Below are 23,872 nucleotides of genomic sequence, written 5' to 3'. Positions count from 1 at the left end.
AAAGTTGAGGTTCATAACTATGATTTTGAGGTTGAAAAACCTAGGAGGGGTAGGTATGAGAGAAGAGCTGAAGATAGGAGGAATGGGGATAGGAGGATAAGAAGAGAGGAAAGAGAGAGGAATAGGGTAGATGACAATATCAAAAGTATTAAAATGAGCATCCCTTCTTTCCAAGGGAAAAATGATCCGGATGTGTATCTTGAATGGGAAAGGAAGGTAGAAGCTGTGTTTGATTGTCATCACTATTCAGAGGAAAAGAAAGTAAAGTTAGCAGCAGTAGAATTTACTGATTATGCTTTGGTATGGTGGGATCAAGTGTTGATTAGTAGAAGGAGAAATTATAAGCAATCAATTACAACCTGGGGTGAGATGAAAACTATAATGAGGAAGAGATTTGTTCCTAGTCATTACTATAGAGAGCTACATCAGAGGTTACAAAGATTGACTCAAGGTTCTAAAAGTGTTGAAGATTATCATAAAGAAATGGAAATTGCTATGATTAGAGCAAATGTGGAGGAGGATAGAGAAGCCACCATGGCTAGATTCTTGAATTGGCTAAATAAGGAGATTGCTCATATTGTTGAGTTACATCACTATGTTGAGTTGGAGGATATGGTCCACATGGCTATGAAGGTAGAAAGGCAACTTAAAAGCAAGTCAAAATTTGGAGGAAATGTAGGTACTTCTTCATCTTGGAAGTCTAACTGGAAGAAGGAGGATAGAGAAAATGCTGTTAGCAAATATAAGAAAAATGAGGAAAAGGAAAAGAAGGTGGAGAAGAAATTTGTAGAAAGTAAAGGAAAGGAGGTTGCAACTACTACCCGAAATAGAGATGTGAAGTGTTTTAGGTGTTTGGGCAGTGGACACATAGCTTCTCAATGCCCTAACAAGAGAGTCATGGTCATGAGAGAAAATGGTGAGATAGAAACGGAGGAGGAAATTATGAGTGATTCCACATCTTCAGGGGAGGAGGATGCAGAGGTAGAATATGCTGCTGAAGGAAGTACTCTAGTGATTATAAGAGCATTAAATACTCAAGGAAAGGAGGATGTTGGTGATGAATTGCAAAGAGAAACAATTTTCCATTCAAGGTGTCTTATCCAAGACAAAGCTTGTAGTGTCATCATTGATGGGGGAAGTTGTGCCAATGTTGCTAGTACTATTTTGGTGCAGAGATTAGGGTTGAGGACTTTGAAACACCCTAGACCCTATAAATTGCAGTGGTTGAATGAATGCGGTGAGGTGAAAGTAACAAAACGAGTGCTGATTTCCTCTGCAATAGGAAAGTATCAAGATGAGGTTATGTGTGATGTGGTTCCAATGCAAGCTGGCATTTATTACTTGGCCGACCATGGCAATTTGATAGAAAGGTGATCCACGTTGGGTATAGAAATAGGTATTCTTTTGAAATGAATGGAAGGAAAATCATTTTGGCACCTATGACACCAAAACATATTTATGAAGACCAAACAAGGCTTAAGCAAGCAATGGGTGAGGTAAAATCAAGAGTGGCCGAAAAGAGAACAGAAAAGAAAAGAAGGAGAGAAAAGAAATTGACTGAAAATGTTGTGAGTGAGCAAGACAAGGGTGGTTGTGAGGAAAGAAAAGAGAGTAAAGAAAACATTCCAAGAATGCTTGAAAAAGGTGAATCTTCGGCGCAAAAGGAGAGCTGTGCAGAAAGAGGGGAGAGAAAATGAAGCTTGTATGCTAAAGGAAGAGATGTGAGGAATGCCATATTTTCCAACAAGCAAATGTTATTAATTGTGTTTAAGGACTCTTGTTTATGCACATCTGACCTTGACCCCAATTTGCCTAGTGTTGTTGTCTCCCTTTTGCAGGAATATGAGGATGTGCCACCTGAGGAGATGCCAACTGGACTACCACCTATTCGAGGGATTGAGCACCAGATTGATTTTGTACCTGGAGCATTATTCCCAACCGTCCAGCCTATAGAACTAATCCTGAAGAAACCAAAGAATTACAAAGGCAAGTTGAGGAATTGCTAGCTAAGGGTTACGTGAGAGAAAGTATGAGCCCTTGTGCTGTACCCGTCCTTTTGGTACCAAAGAAAGATGGCACATGGCGCATGTGTGTGGATTGTAGGGCGGTCAACAAAATTACTGTAAAGTATCACCACCCTATACCTAGATTGGATGATATGTTGGATGAACTTTGTGGTGCTTGTGTGTTTACCAAAATTGACTTGAAAAGTGGATATCATCAAATTCGCATGAAAGTAGGTGATGAATGGAAGACTGCATTTAAAACAAAGCATGGACTATATGAGTGGTTAGTGATGCCTTTTGGGCTAACTAATGCTCCTAGCACTTTTATGAGATTAATGAATCATGTGTTGCGTGCTTTTATTGGAAAATTTGTTATTGTTTATTGTGATGATATATTGGTTTACAGTAGAGGCATGAATGAACATATGCATCATTTAAGAGCTGTATTCGATGTGTTAAGAAAGGAAAAATTATATGCTAACTTGAAGAAATGTTCATTTTGCATGGAAAAGGTTGTCTTTTTAGGATTTGTCATTAGTGCTAATGGTGTTGAAGTCGATGATGAAAAAATTAGAGCTATTAGAGACTGGCCCACTCCAAAGTCTGCATCTGAAGTGCGTAGTTTCCATGGACTAGCTAGTTTCTATAGAAGATTTATTAAGAATTTCAGTACCATTGCAGCACCATTGAATGATCTTGTCAAAAAGAATGTTAATTTTGTTTGGGAACAGAAACAAGATGATGCTTTTCACAAAATTAAAGACATGTTATGTTCCGCTCCTGTGTTGGCTTTACCTGATTTTTCTAAGACTTTTGAGATTGAGTGTGACGCATCAGGTATAGGTATTGGAGCCGTTTTAATGCAGGATAAGAGACCAATAGCATACTTTAGTGAGAAGCTTAATGGAGCAGCTTTAAACTATTCTACATATGACAAGGAGTTGTATGAATTGGTACGTGCCTTGGAAACTTGGCAACATTACCTTTGGCCAAAGCAATTTGTCATCCACACAGATCATGAGTCATTGAAGCATATCAAGGGGCAAAATAAGTTGAGTAGGCGTCATGCAAAATGGATTGAGTTCCTTGAGACCTTCCCATATGTGATTCAATACAAACATGGGAAAGAAAATTTGGTGGCTGATGCCTTATCTCGAAGGTATAACCTTCTTGCCCTTCTTGATGCAAAGTTATTAGGATTCGAATATGTGAAAGAATTATATGCTGAAGATGATGACTTTGCTAGAGTGTATGCAGCTTGTGAAAAGAATGCTTTTGAGAAGTTTTATCGGCATGATGGATATTTGCTAAGAGAAAATAGATTGTGTGTGCCTAAGAGTTCCATGCGTGAATTACTTGTGAACGAGTCTCATGCTGGTGGATTAATGGGTCATTTTGGTGTTGCCAAAACTTTAGATGTATTGAAGGAGCATTTTTATTGGCCGAATATGAAAAGAGATGTTGAAAGAGTATGTGTTAGGTGCATTGTGTGTGCTAAGGCTAAATCTAGAGTTTTGCCACAAGGTTTGTATACACCTTTGCCTACCCCTTGTGATCCTTGGGTGCATTTGTCTATGGATTTTGTGTTGGGATTACCTAGGTCTAAACAAGGCCATGATTCAATTTTTGTTGTTGTTGACAGGTTTTCAAAAATGGCACATTTTATTCCATGCCATAAAACTGATGATGCTACAAATGTTGCAAATTTATTCTTTAGAGATATTGTTAGGTTGCATGGCATACCTAAGAGTTTAGTTAGTGATAGGGATGTTAAATTCCTCAGTCACTTTTGGAAGGTTTTGTGGGAAAAATTGGGCACCAAGTTGTTATTTTCCACCACTTGTCACCCACAAACCGATGGTCAAACTAAAGTAGTAAATAGAACACTAACTACTCTTTTGCGTGCTGTGGTTAAGCAAAATTTGAAGTCATGGGAAGATTGCATTCCACTTATTGAATTTGCATACAATAGAAATGTGCATTCTTCTACTGGCTATTCTCCATTTGAAATTGTATATGGTTTCAATCCTTCAACTCCTTTGGATCTTTTACCTTTGCCTGTGAACGAGCTTGCTAGTTTAGATAGAAAAAGAAAAGCAGAATTAGTGAAGAAAATCCATGAACAAGCCAAGCTTCAAATTGAAAAGAAAAATGAAAAATATGCTAGTCAAGCCAACAAAGGAAGGAAGAAAGTCATATTTCAACCTGGAGATTGGGTATGGGTTCACTTGCACAAAGAAAGGTTTCCCTCTCGAAGGAAATCAAAATTACAACCAAGATGTGATGGACCTTTCCAAGTGCTAACCAAAATTAATAATAATGCCTACAAAATAAACTTGCCCGGTGAGTATAATGTCAGTGCCACCTTCAATGTTGCTGATTTATCTCCTTGTGTTGATGTAGGAACAGATTCGAGGACGAATCCTTTTGAAGCGGAGGGGAATGATGAGAATCAAGCTACATCCACGACAAAGGATTTCATCCAAGGTCCAATTACTAGAGCTAGAGCTAAATCACTTCAGAATTTAATTTGTGAAATCATAAGGAGCAAGGATTATAAGCTGGAATGGCATGAAGAAAAATATAAAGGATTAAATTTGGTGAAAATTATGCTTGGAAGTGACCAGGTGTCATGTGGAGCATTAGATTACATGGAATAACCTGTAGACATGCATGCACCAGATCCAATCCATGTATATGTATCTGCTGGCACCTTTTTCAAGGAATATTCCTTGCTGTTATAACCACCTCTCTTTTGGACTTAAATGCCCTTATTTGCTACTATATTAAATTTACTTTTTGTAAGGAGTTTTTAGTCTTGTGATAGATTAATTTTTGTTTGGACTTAAAGCTCCTTACAACTGTTACTAAAGTAGGGATATTTTGTCTTTAGCTTTGAAGCCAAGAGGCTATAAATACAAGTGTAATGAGAGAGTGGAGGACACACTTTGAATATTAATGAAAGATTGTTTCTGCCCCTTTAGTGAGTAAATTGGCTGTAGCCTTTGTTCTTGTGAAGCTCATTAACTTGCTGAGATTTCTATCTTGCAAGGTTTAATGTGCATAATATTATTGGTTTATTCATTCTCCATATGAATTAGGTCAAGAATTCCATTTCTGATATTTTCTTTGAATTACACAACAATCTGATTGTGCTGGTTCAAAGAATCAAATTCATACATCTTGATTTGGTGCTTTCCATATTGTTCCTTAATTCTTGAAAGTGGGTTTTCAAGTTACCAAATACTTGAAGGTTCACATCAGAAATGGGATTTGCCAAATTCTAACAGTAGATTGACCAATGGAAACATTTTCTATGAAGGAAGGTTTGCCAAATTCTAACAGTAGATTGACCAATGGAACAGTGCAACTAGGAGCACCAAAACCGAAAATTTGACAATTTTGCTTGAAGGACTTAAGCTTTGAGAAAATGACTAAAACCAACAAATTTAATGACCAAAATGTGGTATGTGGGTGAAGTTGGAGTTCCCATATCTATTAAGCCTTAAAAAGTCAACAATTTGACTTGAATAGTGTAGTGAATAGTAACCCGAGACACAAAAACTTCGAGAACGTCGAATTTAATGCAATAGAACTAGTAAAAACAAAGTTAAATTTATTTTCGGACCTATGTTAAGTTATGGTACTGAAACACTATGAAACTGTGTGTTTCAGCTGAAAAAGACTTGGAAGCTCTGAGAGACTGAGTCAAGGCCTAGAAGCGACTCACGTCAGGTCTGTGCATAGTAATTTTTGTTTAAATATATGATTCTTGAAAATTTGATTTTTTTTAAGTTAATTATGAATTATGTTGTCATTTTGATTGTGAATATGATTTTGAAAATTGACCAGATTTCCAATAAATTGTTTTGAATTAATTTTGTGTTCACACTTAGCATGACAGTATCACATTATTTCTCCTCCATTTATGGGGTTGAGATCGTTTATTTTCCTCCCTCTCTGGTTTACCAGTTGAGGTTGAGATCGGATGAGTACTCATTAGCTAGCTAGCCACCTCCCTCATTGATCTCGATTAATGGGGTTGTAAATTGCTTTGTTGTAGTGTACAACACAGCATTGATCGGAAATTTTGTGTCATGGCTTAAGTGTATACGATTTTGGCAATACTGTGTTTAATAAATTATTTGACTAAATGGTGTTATTATGAGCTTTGATATTTGTGAAATGTGATTGAGAAGTATTCAAATTGTGTTTCATCAATGAACGATTTATGTATTGCATTTTAAATTTTTATTGTGCACCACTGAGTATTTTATACTCAGCGATAGCTTATTTTGCTGTCGCAGATAAGAGCAAAGAGAAAGCAGCAGAGTGAGCTGCTATTGAATTGAGGCCTCCACTGATCTTTTTGTACGGGTATTATTTTATACTCTTGTAGTTAATTTTGATGTAAATATAGTAAGGTTGTATGTATCAGTGTAAAGTTGAGCAGTTGTAAATAAATTTTAATAATATTATTTTTGGATTTCCTTCTGTAAATTAATACTTGTACCTGTGAATTTCATACTTTATGCCTTGTGAATGAAGTATTAAATATTTTGAGATTATAAATTTTGATTTGGATTGTGGAATTATTTTGAAGTGAATTGAATTGAGTTGATTTGAGATTTATTGGAGGTTGGGAGTTGAGAAAATTATTGAAAGTGTTTTTTTTCAGGTATTTGAAGAACTGTTTTCTCTAAATACAAACGGAACTCCGTCAAAATTTTTATAAAATTTGCGGCAAAATTAAAATGGACAAAAAATTTTACTAGTATTTAAGCTTTGAATAAATGGTTTTTAATTCTCACTAAAATGCTCACCATTTCCAAAATGTAAGAAAATTGTTTTAAAATCCCCTGTAGGATACTTAATGAGTTATCGGTAGGTGAAGTTCGGTAGTTTATTAAGTATTCTACGGGATCATGTTATGCCTTACAGAGGAGTAAGGTGTGACACTACTTATAGCCATTTAAAGCTATTAGACTCAAGGGTCCAGATTCGGCCTCAATACACAACACCAAACTCCATCAACTCATTTGGCATCTTCTCAACACATTGCAATAATCATACATCCCAATAGCAATAATATATGCTTAATTGCAATAAATAAGACATAGATAAGAAAATTCCCAAATGTATCAAACCCTAACTAAGCTTATCAAACTTCAAAATTAAGTGAAGTTCATAGCACTAACCTTGTTCCTGAAGAAGCACCAGTGCCTATGCCATTATTTAGAGGACCCATCACCAGAGCCAGAGCTAGAGAGCTGCAAGCATTGGTGTTGGAGCATTGTGAGCACAATGGGGATCAAAATTGCCATGTTGGACTTTCTTGCATATTGTTGGAATCTAGGTGGATCATTCTCACACAAGTTGGCGTGGGAGACTTGACAAGTGGCGCCACATCAGCGTGACTTCGCCACATCAGCATGACTTGGCACAAGACCATTTGGCCAAGTGGATTGGAGGAGCTTCTTATGCTTATTTGGATTTGCCATGTGCTGATACCTTTTGTTGGTCCCCACTACATTAAAAAAGGCTGCTACCACCTAAAGTGTTCTCGCCAACTTATGGTCCCCACTACATAAAGGGCTGCCATAAAGCAAGTGGTCCCAAATGGTCCCCCCCCCCTATGGAAACGCCCCATCTGATTGAGGAGCCTTTTATTTTTGTCTTTTTAGCCATGTTGGCACACTTTTAGGGTTTTGGCACACTTTTAGGGTTTTAGAGATGCTATATATAACCCAAGATATTCAGATTGTATGGGGAGCCTTCATTTTTCTAGTTTAAGTGTGAGTATTAGGGAGAGAACTCCATTGCTGGAGCTTGAGTTTCTTCTATGTTTCTTCCATGTTTCTTGAAAGAACTTGGATTCTAGCAGCATGAACCCCTTGCTAGTCTTATTTTGATGATCAATATGCTTTAGCTTGTTACTATTTGTGTATTGACACTTGGGTTTTCAATATGAAATTCTGCCTTGTTTGGATGATTAAAGATCTTGGTTCCAATATTTAGATGTTGTGTTTCTTGGCATCCTAGGAGTGCTCATCATTTTGGTATCAGAGCCTTGGCATCTAACAAGGTATTTATCCATTAAAACTTCTTTTTCTTTTCTGTTTGGTTAACTATAATAGTCCGCCATTGTAGGACCTTTAGATATCTATTAGTTTCATCATCTAGTACCTTGTTCTTTGTAGCCAAATCAAATCTGCATTTTAGGGTACTGATTTTTCTTCTTTTTTTTTTTTTTTTTGTTTGAACTCTTGCTGGCTGAAACTTGGTAGTCTTAATTTTAGTGTAGGATTTTGCTTAATCTTAGATTAAATCTCTTGTTCATCTTGTTTTCTTTGAGTTTGTCTGTAGGATTAGAGTTAATCAAGCTGAAACCTATCTTTGACACTAGCTATTTGCCTCTTGAGTTATATGATATCAAGTCTGAGTATGTTAAATTGGGTGATTAATGCTTGGGATGTGCCTGTGTGCTAGTGGGTAGAGCTTGATTTGGATTGCCAAAATACTTGAGTGGTATCAGTATTTGATTCTGCAATTTTTATCCTTTGCATCAGTATAAAAAAAAAAAGGAAAAAAAAAAAGAAAAGGAGATTGGATTGTAAGCTGAGTTGTGTTGTGCTGAAAAAAAAAAAAAAAATTGACAAGCTGACATAAGTGATGAAATTGTGAATTGTGGAGTTAAACATTGAATTTGAGCCTGATAATCTACCAACAACTTTGGGTATTACTAGACACATCACATGCCATATTTGATGTGAAAATTCCACTGTTTGCCTATCGAACCAAAATTTGCGGCAAACCTGATCAAATTGAGTTAACACACCAAACCAACCCAGAAAGCTCCGAAATTTTGCAGGCTGATTATACTCCATCTCAGTAGCTTTTGTGTCAATTTTCAGGGTTTTGTGACATTGTTTGCCTACCGAACCAAAATTTGCGGCAAATCTGATCAAATTGAGTTAACACACCAAACCAACCCAGAAAGCTCCGAAATTTTGCAGGCTGATTATACTCCATCTCAGTAGCTTTTGTGTCAATTTTCAGGGTTTTGTGACATTGTTTGCCTACCGAACCAAAATTTTGCGGCAGACCTATTCAAATTTCGTTCACCTAGTAAACTCATCCAGAAACTCCTGAAATTTTACCAGTAGTTAGTCAGTATTGGGATGCCTATGTCTACCAAATTTCAGATCAAAATATATTCGTTTGTGTGGTGAACCAAAATTGTTGCATATTTTTTGTTAATTGTGTGAACTGCTGGTATTTGTGCAAAGTTGGCTATGAAATTGGAAGTTTGAGCTTGATATCATTCTGTTGGTTTGTCTCTCATACAGTTTTCAAAAATCATACCATTTCGTTCACATTTGCTTCTACTTTGGCGTCTTCCATTTCTTTGGCTCTAGTGTCACACTCTCTGGTTATTGCAATTTCGTTTCTTCCAGTTTCGTTTGTTGATTATTTTGATAAAATTAGCAAGTATTTGTGCTTGTTTGTGAATTTTAGTTCCCAAAGGAACAAGGGAAGCAAACTCTTGAGTGGTAAAAGGCAAGAGTGTGTGAGTGCCAAAAGAGGGTAAGAGCCTGAAATTTGTGCGAAAACACTTGAGCTAAACACTTGAGAGGGTGAGCCATTTCTACTAACTTCGTTTTCTTGCAGCCAAATCATGTCTCAATTACAAGAGACAAGTGGTAGTAGTGGAGGTAATGAAGAAAAAATGGAGTTTACTGATGATCGAATTTTTAAAGAATCTGTAGCACAAAGCTTTGAAAGGATGAATGTGCAAATGAATGACTTTAGAGATGAATTGGATGTATTGAGGGGAATGAGAAATGAGATGACCAGGTTTATGGAAGAGATGAGAAGGGACAGAGAAGATAGAAATAGGAGGAATGATGGGGGAGCAAATGTGGGAAATCAGAATAGAAATGAAGGTAGATTTCGGGCAGAACATAGGAATGAAGGGTATGAAGAAGCTGAATGGAATGATGATGAGTATGATGAAGCTTATGACTATGGGAACTACCATTATGGTGGAAGAGGGCATAGACCACCTAGGGGTAGAGGGCCTAGGGGAAGAAGGGGTGGCAGAAATTTTAGGCTCGGTGATCATTGGGATAGAGATGGAAATGAGGAGAGAGTTGATGGGAATTTAGCTAGTATAAAGATGCAAATTCCACCTTTTCATGGGAAGGATAATCCAGAAGTTTATTTGGAGTGGGAGAGACAGGTGGAGTTGATTTTTGAGTGCCACCATTATTCTGAAGAAAAGAAAGTGAAGTTAGCAGCTGTAGAATTCAAAGAGTATGCAATTGTATGGTGGGATCAGTTGTTGAGTAGGAGGAGGAGAAATGGGCAACGAACCGTGGAGACCTGGGACAAAATGAAGGGAATCTTGCGAAACAGGTTTGTGCCACCTTACTACCACAGAGAGCTGCTTCAAAGGTTACAAAAACTCACTCAAGGTACTAAAAGTGTCGAAGAATACTACAAGGCCATGGAGATAGCGTTGATTAGAGCTGATGTTGAGGAGGATCGGGAAGCTACAATGGTTCGCTTTTTGAATGGGTTAAATCCTGAAATTGCTAATATTGTGGAGCTGCAACCTTGTGTGGAGGTGGAGGATATGCTACAAATGGCACTTAAACTGGAGAAGCAACTAAAAAGGAAGAATGTGGCTAGATATGCACCTGCCAACCATTCGGCTCCTAGGAGTAATTGGAAGTCGAATTGGTCTGCTCCTTCAAGGGTGGAGAAAGAAGTTCCCAAATTCAAGAAAGAAGAATGGAAAGGAAAGGAGAAAGTAGAGGAGAAGAACAAGGGAGTTCCTACTAGGACTAGAGAATTGAAGTGTTTTAAGTGTTTGGGAAATGGACATTATGCCTCACAATGTCCAAATAAAAGAGTGATGGTTGTTAGGGAAAATGGAGAGTTAGAAAGTGAAGAGGAAAGGGAGGAAGAATCTGATAATGTTGATGAGCATGAGGATGATTGCTACGATGAGGGAGATCAGCCACCTATGGATGGCAATATCCTTGTCACCATGCGCACACTAAGTGCACAAGTGAGTATGGAGTGTGGTGATGAAATGCAAAGGGAGAACATCTTCCATATTAGGTGCTTGGTGAATGACAAGTTGTGTAGTGTGATTGTAGATGGTGGGAGCTGTTGTAATGTGGCTAGTTCACTCTTGGTGGACAAGTTGGGTTTGCCTACTACACATCCAAAACCATATGGCTTGCAATGGTTGAATGATTGTGGGAAGTTGAGGGTTACAAAACAGGTGGTTGTGCCATTCACCATTGGCAAGTATAATGATGAGGTACTTTGTGATGTTGTGCCTATGGTTGCTACGCATCTTTTGTTGGGCCGTCCATGGCAGTATGATAGAAGTGTTGTGCATGATGGTAGGAAGAACAGTACACGGTCACTAAGGAAGGTCGAACATACTCATTGCTTCCTATGACACCAGGTCAAGTGCATGAAGATCAAATGAGGATTCTTAGATCCATTGAAGAAAAGAAAGAAACTTGGAGAGAAAAACTTAGAGAGGCCGAGCTGGATGAGAGTGAAAAGAAAGAGAAGAGAGAAGAAAAAGAGAGAAAAAGAGAAACAAAAGAAAAGAAAATGAGAACAAATGAGAAAAAGGAAAGATCGAGGCAAAACGAGACTGGAGAGAAAAGAATCAGTTTGTATGTGAAGGAAAGAGAAGTTAGAGACGCATTACATTCAGGAAGACCTTTTTGTGTACTTATGTACAAGGAGGTTAATTTATGTGTTCTTGACCTTGATTCACATTTGCCTAGTGATGCTTTGTCTCTTATACAGAATATGAAGATGTCTTCCCGAATGAGTTGCCACCAGGATTGCCACCTATCGGAGGATTGAGCACCAGATCGACTTGGTACTGGAGCACAAATACCGAATAGACCAGCATATAGAACAAATCCTAAAGAAACAAAGGAGTTACAAAGGCAAGTGGAGGAGCTTATGGAGAAGGGCTATGTTAGGGAGAGCATGAGCCCATGTCTGTACTGTGTTGCTAGTGCCAAAGAAGGATGGGAGTTATCGCATGTGTGTGGATTGCAGAGCCATCAATAAAATCATCAGTAAAGTATAGACACCCAATCCCTCGCCTTGATGATATGCTTGATGAGTTGCATGGTGCAAGTGTGTTTTCTAAGATAGATTTGAAAAGTGGTTACCACCAAATAAGAATGAAAATTGGTGATGAGTGAAAAGCGCTTTCAAATCTAAATATGGGTTGTATGAATGGATGGTGATGCCATTTGGGCTCACAAATGCTCCTAGCACTTTTATGCGTTTGATGAATCATGTGTTGAGGAATTTCATTGGAAAATTTGTTGTTGTGTATTTTGATGACATTTTGATTTACTGTGATAACATAGACGAGCATTTGCATCACTTGAGACTTGTTTTTGATGTGTTGAGAAATGAGAAATTGTATGCGAATGCGAAAAAGTGTTCATTTTGCTTGGATAAGGTTGTTTTTCTTGGTTTTGTTGTAAGTAGTAAAGGTGTACAGGTTGATGAAGAGAAAATCAAAGCCATTAGAGATTGGCCAAATCCTAAGAATGTGTCTGAGGTTAGGAGTTTTCATGGATTGGCTAGTTTCTATAGGCGATTTGTGCCTAATTTTAGTACAATTGCTGCTCCTTTGAATGAATTGGTGAAAAAGAATGTTGCATTTGAGTGGAAAAAGAAACATGAACATGCATTTTCTGAACTTAAAGATAGATTGTGTTCTGCACCCTTGTTGAGTTTGCCAGATTTTGATAAGACTTTTGAGATTGAATGTGACGCAAGTGGTGTAGGAATTGGTGCGGTTCTCATGCAAGAGAAACGACCAATAGCATATTTTAGTGAGAAATTGCATGGAGCTGCCTTGAATTACTCTACTTATGATAAGGAGATGTATGCATTAGTTAGGGCCTTGGAAACTTGGCAACATTATTTGTGGCCTAAAGAGTTTGTCATACATTCAGATCATGAATCATTGAAGCATATTAAGAGTCAAAATAAGTTGAGTAGAAGGCATGCTAAGTGGATTGAATTTTTGGAGTCATTTCCATATGTGATTAAATACAAGCAAGGAAAAGAGAATGTTGTAGCTGATGCACTTTCTAGGAGACAGCACTTTTGTCTACACTTGATGCTAAATTGCTTGGTTTTGAGTTCATGAAAGAATTGTATGTTGATGATGCAGATTTTTGTAATGTATATGCTGCTTGTGAGAAAAGTGCATTTTAGAAATTTTATAGGCATGATGGATACTTGTTTAAGGAGAATAAATTGTGTGTGCCTAAATGCTCTATGTGAGACTTGCTTGTTTTGGAGTCACATAGTGGTGGTTTGATGGGGCATTTTGGTGTTGCTAAGACTTTAAACATATTGCAAGAACACTTCTTCTGGCCACATATGAGGAAAGATGTTGATCGAATGTGTTCTAGGTGTGTTGAATGTAAGAAAGCAAAGTCTAGAGTAATGCCAAATGGTCTTTACACACCCTTGCCTGTTCCTAAGGAACCTTGGACTGATATTTCTATGGATTTTATTTTGGGTTTGCCTAGGTCTAGGAGAGGTCATGATTCTATATTTGTGGTTGTTGATAGATTTTCTAAGATGGCACACTTCATACCGTGTCACAAAACAGATGATGCCACATACATAGCCAATTTGTTCTTTAAGGAGATAGTCAGGTTACATGGTATACCTAGGACTATAGTCAGTGATAGAGATGTTAAGTTCCTAAGTCACTTTTGGAGGGTGTTGTGGGGTAAGTTAGGTACTAAACTGTTGTTCTCAATCATCCCTGCATGATGGACAAATGTAAGTAGTGAATAGAAGCTTAACTACTTTATTGCGTGTGATGGTTAAACAAAATTTGAAATCTTGGGAAGATTGCATTCCTTTTGTTGAGTTTGCTTATAACAGAGTAGTGCATTCTTCACCGGATTTTCACCATTTCAGATTGTGTATGGTTTTAATCCATTGACACCATTAGACTTGTTGCCTTTACCGTTGATCATATTAATAGTCTTGATGGTAAAAAGAAAGCAGATTTGGTTAGGAAATTGCATGAGCAAGCTAGGTTACAAATTGAAAAGAAAATGCACAATATGCTACTCATGCTAATAAAGGTGAAAGCCTCTTGTGTTTGAACCAGTGACTTTGTTTGGGTGCATTTAAGGAAAGAGCGGTTTCCAAACCTAAGAAAGTCGAAATTACACCAAGGTGTGATGGTCCATTCAAAGTGCTAGAAAGAATCAACAACAATGCATACAAGATTGATTTACTGTGAGTATGGTGTTAGCAATTCTTTTAACATTATCGATCTTTCCTTGCATTGATGCAGGACCAAATTCGAGGACGAATTCTTTCAAAGGAGGAGGGGATGATGAAGAAGCACCAGTGCCTATGCCATTATTTAGAGGACCCATCACGAGCGAGCTAGAGAGTCGCAAGCATTGGTGTTGGAGCATTGTGAGCACAAGGGGGATCAAAATTGCCATGTTGGACTTTCTTGCATATTGTTGGAATCTAGGTGGATCATTCTCACACAAGTTGGCGTGGGAGACTTGACAAGTGGCGCCACATCGTGACTTCGCCACATCGGCATGACTTGGCACAAGACCATTTGGCCAAGTGGATTGGAGGAGCTTCTTATGCTTATTTGGATTTGCCATGTGTCGATACCTTTGTTGGTCCCCACTACATTAAAAAGGTCGCTACCACCTAAAGTGTTCTCGCTAACTTATGGTCCCCACTACATAAAGGGTCGCCATAAAGCAAATGGTCCCAAATGGTCCCCTATGGAAACGCCCCATCTGATTGAGGAGCCTTTTATTTTTGTCTTTTTAGCCATGTTGGCACACTTTTAGGGTTTTGGCACACTTTTAGGGTTTTAGAGATGCTATATATAACCCAAGATATTCAGATTGTATGGGGAGCCTTCATTTTTCTAGTTTAAGTGTGAGTATTAGGGAGAGAACTCCATTGCTGGAGCTTGAGTTTCTTCTATGTTTCTTCCATTTTTCTTGAAAGAACTTGGATTCTAGCAGCATGAACCCCTTGCTAGTCTTATTTTGATGATCAATATGCTTTAGCTTGTTACTATTTGTGTATTGACACTTGGGTTTTCAATCTGAAATTCTGCCTTGTTTGGATGATTAAAGATCTTGGTTCCAATATTTAGATGTTGTGTTTCTTGGCATCCTAGGAGTGCTCATCAGTTCCTTAGCTTCAATCAAACTTCAATTTGTCCAAAACACCTTGATCTTCTTCTTCAAACTATCAACCAGATTTTTCCCCTTCCTTACCTTCCAAATTTCTTTAATTTCTTGCTCAATTCTTTGACTTCAAGCCTTTTTCAATTTCTAAGAATTTTCATGGAAGGAAAGATGTGTTTGGATGGGTTGGAAGCTTTGAGCAAGCTTCAATGGAGGAATGGGTGAGGGAAGGTGGATGGCAAGTTTTGGAAGAGAAAGAAAAAATCTGTTTTGTTTTCCTTTTTTATGAGATTTTTATGTTATTTTATTAGTAATTTAAGTTATTTATCTTACTAGGCTAGTCATTATTCAATTAATTACATTTAAATTGTAATTAAATTTGCAATTATCCATCCATTTTCTTTATATATATATATATGCTCTTTTCCATTTTAATTAATATCCACTTAATTTATGTGACATTTTGGTCAAAAATCAACTCTTCAAGTGAAATTACCAAAATGCCTTTCATCGGGTTATATTTCGTCTTTACCAATTAGCATTATTTTCCTTTCATTTCCTAGATTTTTTCATTTCCATTAATCCTCCAATTAAGTCCTAAATAAATGTCTCATAAGTTTCCCCATGAATTTGGGGTGACAACTAAACTTTTAGTTACTTCTCAATAAGGTTACTCATTGCTTGGACCTCCTGCTCATTTAACCGATTTGTACTTCGTTTCTTGTATTTTCCTTTAATTTTACTTGATCTTTGTTCAATCGATTTATGACTCCTCACTCTAGTTTAAGTGTTGTTCCAAACATCCTGGTTGTCCAAATAGACGTTAGTCACTAGAACAGTCGAATATACGAAACTACCTAAAATGAGGATGTCACAATTCTTTTCCTCTAAAAAGGAATTTCGTGCTCGAAATTTACCTGAGTCAAATAACTGAGGATGTTGTTGTCTCATAATTTCTTCACTTTTCCCCATTGCTTCCTCTGTCCTATGGTTTTTCCATAATATTTTCACCAATGAAATTCTTTTCTTCCTTAGCTCCTTGATTTCTCATGTTATGGTCGTTACTGGTTCTTTAGTCTCCGTTACCCACTCCTATTCTGTTTATTTGCTCGCACTCTTTCATATTCATTTATTATCATCTACCTCTATCTCAGCATGATAGATTCTCTCTTTCTATCCACTACATAGACACTGTTAATGTATTTCTTTTTGAACTTCATCAGGAAGAAATCCCAAGTCACTATGGTTGGCGGCACTACCTTGGTTACGGCGTCCTACCACTAATAGACAGCTTCTTGTTGCAGTGAAATTACACACTCTAAACTCTGTTCTGGTGTGCAATGTAATTACTGCAGAACTCTCTTAGTCCTTTCTAACTAATATTCTGCAGCTACTGGTCCATCCTTTTTCTTTCCTTTAAAATCCATGGCCCCATACTTTCAGAGCTTTCCTAACGTTGACTTCTGCGCGAGCTGCGCTTGAGTACCTATTACTTGTCCAAGCAGATTAGCCATCTGTTGGAAAAATTTTTGCTAAGGTTCTGCCAGCTACCCAGTAGGTATCTGTGTTACAGAATCTCTCATCCCTCTGGTATTTCTGCTCTCTAGGGTATGACTTTCCACTTCTTCTTCATTAAACCGTGGAGCATTAGAATCCATTTTACCAACCTAAAATAAACAGGAGAGCAGATCTACCTTATTGTCAACTCGAACCTTAATGAATGCAATGGATGACATGCACGTTATATCTAATCTATCTAGGTTTAGGAATGCCTAAACCTTAGCTCTGATACCACTAAATGTAACACCCCTCACTCGATCTACAGTATAGCCGAGTGAGGAATGCTACATTCTATACCAGAGTACCTTATCTTATCTTCATCCTTCTTAACATCATTTTCTATTTATCAAAAATTTATGTTGGGGATTTTAAGTGGAAACTGCAAGAGTTTCCCTTGTTTTATCAACATTTGTCCTGTTAAAACATTTACCTATTTAAATTTGTAATTATCCATCCATTTTTTTTTATTTATAATATATATATATATATATATATATATATATATATATATAAAAATGAAAAAAAAATGTCAAGGAAATGAAAGGAAAGCAATGCTAATCGGTAAAGATGAAGTATAACCCGATGAAAGGCATTTTGGTTATTTCGCTTGAAGAGTTGATTTTTGACCAAAATGTCACATAAACTAAATGGATATTAATTAAAATGGAAAAGAATATATATATATATATATATATATATATATATATATATAAATGAAAAAAAAAATGTCAAGGAAATGAAAGGAAAGCAATGCTAATCGGTAAAGATGAAGTATAACCCGATGAAAGGCATTTTAGTCATTTCACTTGAAGAGTTGATTTTTGACCAAAATGTCACATAAACTAAATGGATATTAATTAAAATGGAAAAGAATATATTAATATCCATTTAGTTTATGTGACATTTTGGTCAAAAATCAACTCTTCAAGTGAAATGACTAAAATGCCTTTCATCGGGTTATACTTCATCTTTACCGATTAGCATTGCTTTCCTTTCATTTCCTTGACATTTTTTTTTCATTTATATATATATATATATATATATATATATATATATATTCATTTCCATTAATCCTCCAATTAAGTCCTAAATAAATGTCTCACAAGTTTCCCCATGAATTTAGAGTGACAACTGAACTTTCAATTACCCAGTAAGGTTACTCATCACTAGGACCTCCAGAACTGGTCCAGTGACCAATACTGTTCCAGAACAGGATAGATTCTGAAACTCAACTTTGTCAAGCTATTTGGACAAGTTACAATCATAATTTAGCTTGGTATTCCTCATATGAGTTGTTCTCCAATGTCTCATAGTTACACAGGTTCAAGAATCACTAAATTTGAAGTTGTATAGGGTAAGTTATGGCTAATTAACTAACCCGGACTCCTGGATCTTGTAATTCCAGGATTTCAAGTTTCAGGTTCATCTTACAATTAATATTTAAGGGTCTTACACCTAAAATTTAAGTAAGGTTCCTAAATCAAAGTTGTAGCCCTAATTCTTAAGTTTTCAGATCATTTTGATTCATCCCAATTAGAATTTTCTAGTGGAAGTTATGGTCTAATTACTGTCTTGGGGTCAAATGGCAAAATGGTTCCAGTGCAGGGATTCTAGGTTGGGAAATCCTTATTTCTCCTAACAATTTCCCTAAGTTGCTTCAGGATCTGGGTTCTGGTCAAAACACAAAAATTATAGTTCTATGTGTTATGAGCATTTTTGCTTTAGAATCACTACATTTAAAATTTTTTATCACAAGTTATGGCATTTTTGCCACAACTGATTGGGTACCCTAAAGTTCAGGATTTCCAGGTTCAGGTTTAGTCCAGAGCAGGTTCACTGAAGTTTGCCTAGCAATTTGGTTGAGTTAGGGTCATAATTTGGCTCTAAGTTCTTCATATGAAATGTTCTCCTATGTCTCAGGTTTTCATAGGTTCAAGAATTAAGTCAATTAGATCTTCCTAGAGTAAGTTATGCTTAAATTACTAAACACTATTCTTATAGTCATTTCTGCCCAAGTCAAGAATATCAATTTCGGATTCAAGCCTAATTTAGGGCAACTTATGGTTAGTTTCTGGGCAACCTTCCTGCATGACATTTCTAGCATTATGTCTTAGGTTTTTATTTCCAATTAGCTTCACATCAATTGGAGCTATATAGCTCTACTTATAGCCATTCAAACCTACTGGACTCAAGGGTCCAGATTCTGCCTCAATACACAATACCAAACTCCATCAACTCATTTGGTATCTTCTCAAAACATTGCAACAAACGTACATCCCAATAGTAATAATATATGCTTAATTGCAATAAATAAGACATAGATAAGAAAATTCCCAAATGTATCAAACCCCAACCAAGCTTATCAAACTTCAAAATTAAATGAAGTTCATAGCACTAACCTTGTTCCTTAGCTTCAATCAAACTTCAATTTATCCAAAACACCTTGATCTTCTTCTTCAAACTATCAACCAGATTTTTCCCCTTCCTTTCCTTCCAAATTTCTTGAATTTCTTGCTCAATTCTTTGACTTCAAGCTTTTTCACTTTCTAAGAATTTTCATGGAAGGAAAGATGTGTTTGGATGGGTTGGAAGCTTGGAGCAAGCTGCAATGGAGGAATGGGTGAGGGAAGGTGGACGGCAAGCTTTGGAAGAGAAAGAGAACATCTATTTTGTTTTCTTTTTTTATGAGATTTTTATGTTATTTTATTAGTAATTTAAGTTATTTGTTTGATTAAGCTAGTTATTATTCAATTAATTATATTTAAATTGTAATTAAATTTGTAATTATCCATCCATTTTCTTTTTTTTATTTATTTATACATACATACATACATACATATATATATATATATATATATATATATATATATATATATATATATATATATGCTCTTTTCCATTTTAATTAATATCCATTTAATTTATGTGACATTTTGGTCAAAAATCAACTCTTCAAGTGAAATGACCAAAATGCCCTTCATCGGGTTATACTTCGTCTTTACCAATTAGCATTACTTTCCTTTCATTTCCTAGACATTTTCATTTCTATTAATCCTCCAATTAAGTCCCAAATAAATGTCTCACAAGTTTCCCCATGAATTTGGGGTGACAACTGAACTTTCAATTGCTTCCTAGTAAGATTACCCATCGCCGGGACCTCCTGCTCATTTAACCGATTTGCACTTCGCTTCTTTTATTTTCCTTTAATTTTACTCTATCTTTGTTCAATCGATTTATGACTCCTCACTCTATTTTGAGTGTGGTTCTAAACATCCTGGCTATTCAAATAGACGTTAGTCACCGGAACAGTCAAATGTACGGAACTACCTAAAATGAGAATGTCACAATTCTTCCCCTCTAAAAAGGAATTTCGTGCTCGAAATTCACCTGAGTCAAATAACTGAGGATGTTGTTGTCTCATAATTTCTTCACTTTTCCCCATTGCTTCCTCTGTCCTATGGTTTTTCCATAATATTTTCACCAATGAAATTCTTTTCTTCCTTAGCTCCTTGATTTCTCATGTTAGGGTCGTTACTGGTTCTTTAGTCTCCGTTACCCACTCCTATTCTGTTTATTTGCTCGCACTCTTTCATACTCATTTATTATCATCTACCTCTATCTCAGCATGATAGATTCTCTCTTTCTATCCTCTACATAGGCACAGTTAATGTATTTCTTTCTGAACTTCATCAGGAAGAAATCCCAAGTCACTATGGCTGGCGGCACTACCTTGGTTATGGCGTCCCACCACTAATAGATAGCTTCTTGTTGCAGTGAAATTTCACACTCTAAACTCTATTCTGGTGTGTAATGTAATTATTGCAGAACTCTCTTAGTCCTTTCTAACTAATAATCTATAGCTATCGGTCCATCCTCTTTCTTTCCTTTAAAATCCATAGCCCCATACTTTTCAGAGCTTTCCTAATGTTGACTTCTGCATGAGCTATGCTTGAGTCCCTATTACTTGTCCAAGCAGATCAACCATTTGCTAGAAAAAATTTTGCTGAGGTTCTGCCAGCTACCCAGCAGGTATCTGTGTTACAGAATCTCTCATCTCTCTAGTATTACTACTCTCTAGGGCATGACTTTCCACTTCTTCTTCATTAACCCGTGGAGCATTAGAATCCATTCTACCAACCTAAACTAAACAGGAGAGTAGATCTACCTTGGTGTCACCTCGACCTTTAATGAATGCAATGCATGACATGCACGTTATATCTTTCTATCTATCTCGATCTAGGAATGCCTAAACCTTAGCTTTGATACCACTAAATGTATCACCCCTTACCCGATCTACAGTATAGCAGAGCGAGGAATGCTACATTCTGTGTCGGAGCACCTTATTTTATCTTCATCCTTCTTAACATCATTTTCTATTTATTAAAAATTTATGTTGGGGATTTTAAGTGGAAACTGCAAGAGTTTCCCTTGTTTTATCAACGTTTGTCCTGTTGAAACATTTACCTATTTGAATTTGTAATTATCCATCCATTTTCTTTTTTTTTTTTTATTTACACATATATATTTATGCTCCTTTCCATTTTAATTAATGTCCATTTAGTTTATGTGACATTTTGGTCAAAAATCAACTCTTTAAGTGAAATGACCAAAATGCCCTTCATCGGGTTATACTTCATCTTTACTGAGTAGCATTGCTTTCCTTTCATTTCCTTGACATTTTCATTTCCATTAATCCTCCAATTAAGTACTAAATAAATGTCTCACAAGTTTCCCCATGAATTTCGGGTGACAACTGAACTTTTAGTTACTTCCCAGTAAGGTTACTCATCGCTGGGACCTCCTGCTCATTTAATCGATTTGCACTTCGCTTCTTTTATTTTCCTTTAATTTTACTTGATCTTTGTTCAACCAATTCATGACTCCTCTCTCTAGTTTAAGTGTGGTTCCAAATATCCTGGCTGTCTGAACAAGTGTTAGTTACTGGAACAGTCGAATGTACGGAACTACCTAAAATGAGGATGTCATAGGTTGACTAGGATCACCTAAATAATTATATTCAATAAATTTATCAATAAAAAAATCAAAACAAGGAACTAAATAGTAAAGACATCATAAATTTATGTCGGAAATCAGGCAAAGTTTCTCCTAAAACAATCCAACTAACACTTCTCAATCCAAAAGGCCTCAGGCTCACAACACAACTGTCATACCCTACCCCTCTGTAAGGCATAACATGATCCCGTAGTATACCTAATGAATTACCAAACTTCGTCTACTGATAACCCATTAAATATACTACAAGGGATTTTAAAACTTTTCTTACTTCTTTTTACAGTGGTGAGCACTTTTAACAAGTATTAAAAATTTTTAACTGAAGTGAAACAAAATAACAATTTGAGTATCAATAATTTCTGTAAAAATTTTGGCAGAGTGCCATCTGTATTTTGAATAAAATGGTTCTTCAAAAACCTATAAAAAAAAGCACTTCCAATATATTTCTCAATCCCAAACTCCAATAATTTGTTTAACACAATAAATTTCTCAACATTATCAATTCAGTTCAATAATCAATTTTCCAGTGTTTCCAAAAGCTGAGATAAGATAAATATGTCACAATATTTTTACAAGCCAAAATAATTTACAATTTTAGTTTACAACTGCTCAAAACCAAGTAGAATATATACATACAGTGCACATACATTACAATAAAAACTACACAATATGGTATACTCGATATACCCGGCGAAATCTCAAAATGTGGTACAAGCAGCCTACTCTACTGCTCTGTCCATCTGTCTACCTGTGACAGCAATGAAAAAGCTATCATTGAGTAAAATTTACTCAGTGGTGCACAATAGCAATTTAAAATGCAGTATGTAAAACTTTTATTGATAATTTACAATCCAAACAATTCACAATTTTTCAAAGCTCATATAACACAAATTTGATCAAACAATTAAATAACACAGTGTTGCAAATCAATAACACAACTTAGGTCATGACACAAATTTTTTGAACATGCCGTGTTGTACGCCACGACAAGCTAAACTCACCCCACTAATCGAAATCAATGAGGGAGGTGGCTAACTAACTAGTGAGAACTCATCCATACTCACCTCAGACTGGCAAGTCAAAGAGGGAGGAATATAGTCATACTCACCCCATAAATGGAGGAGGAATATAGTGTACCTATTAGAGCACTTGCAGGCGTTACGTATCGCCATCCCTGCAAGCTCTTGAGTTCACGCGTGAGAGTTCCCAGGAATCGTAGGCGTTACATATCGCTGTCCCTACTTTGCTATGATACTACTAAACACAATTTATCTCAAATTCCAATTTGCAAAGTAGGCAACACAATAATTTTCAAATAAAATTCTCAAAGCCAAAACAATAAAAAATTATTCACAACTCATTTCTCCAAATAAATTTTCTGGTAAAAACAGTGAATATAAAAAGTATTATGCACAGACCTCTGATATATGCCTCTTGGCCCTGACTCAGCAGCTTTCCTTATGCTTCTCAATATCCTTTTTAACTAAAACATACAAATTTAAGTGTTTTAGTACACAATGAATTTGTTTCTAACAATAAAATCCAATATTTAAATTTTCTTGGTACTATTTCCTTCAATTCATTTCATTAGTCAACCTATCATGTTGACCCTTGATGCACTCTAAGTGAGTCAATTCTAATGTTATCAATATGTCACATTTTATAGCCCTTTAGTGTTGGTATATGTTACCAATTTCATTTCCAAGTGTATTGCATTTTATTGCAATTTATCGAATTTCAGTGTACTATTTTGACCTTGCTGGACGACCTAGTTCCCTTGGTTTTCGGGTTTCAGTCCAAACTACAAATTTGTAGGTCTATGTCTTATTGCACGCGAGGTAAAATTTCAAGTCATTCTGAGTAATGTAGACCAAGATATGGTCAATTTACTAAAGCTGGTCAGAATACACTAAAATGGTAAACTTAGGCCATTTTTAGGTCATTTTTGGTTTGGCCAATTTTGGTACCTGAACTTGTGTAAGCTATTTGGCTTGGTTCTGGCCATTTCTGGGCTTTAGTGTCTTCATAAGA

General features: G+C 36.3%; 1 pseudogene; it reads left to right on the top strand.

Annotated features, from left to right (window-relative positions):
* Positions 1–369: 369 nt before the first annotated feature.
* LOC131170257 (uncharacterized) lies at positions 370–11,947 on the top strand (annotated as a pseudogene).
* Positions 11,948–23,872: the final 11,925 nt, after the last annotated feature.

Source organism: Hevea brasiliensis, chromosome 11 (assembly GCF_030052815.1).
Source record: "Hevea brasiliensis isolate MT/VB/25A 57/8 chromosome 11, ASM3005281v1, whole genome shotgun sequence".
NCBI lineage: Eukaryota > Viridiplantae > Streptophyta > Magnoliopsida > Malpighiales > Euphorbiaceae > Hevea > Hevea brasiliensis.
The sequence above is the reverse complement of the archived record's forward strand: the minus strand, read 5'-3'. Positions and strand labels throughout refer to the sequence as shown.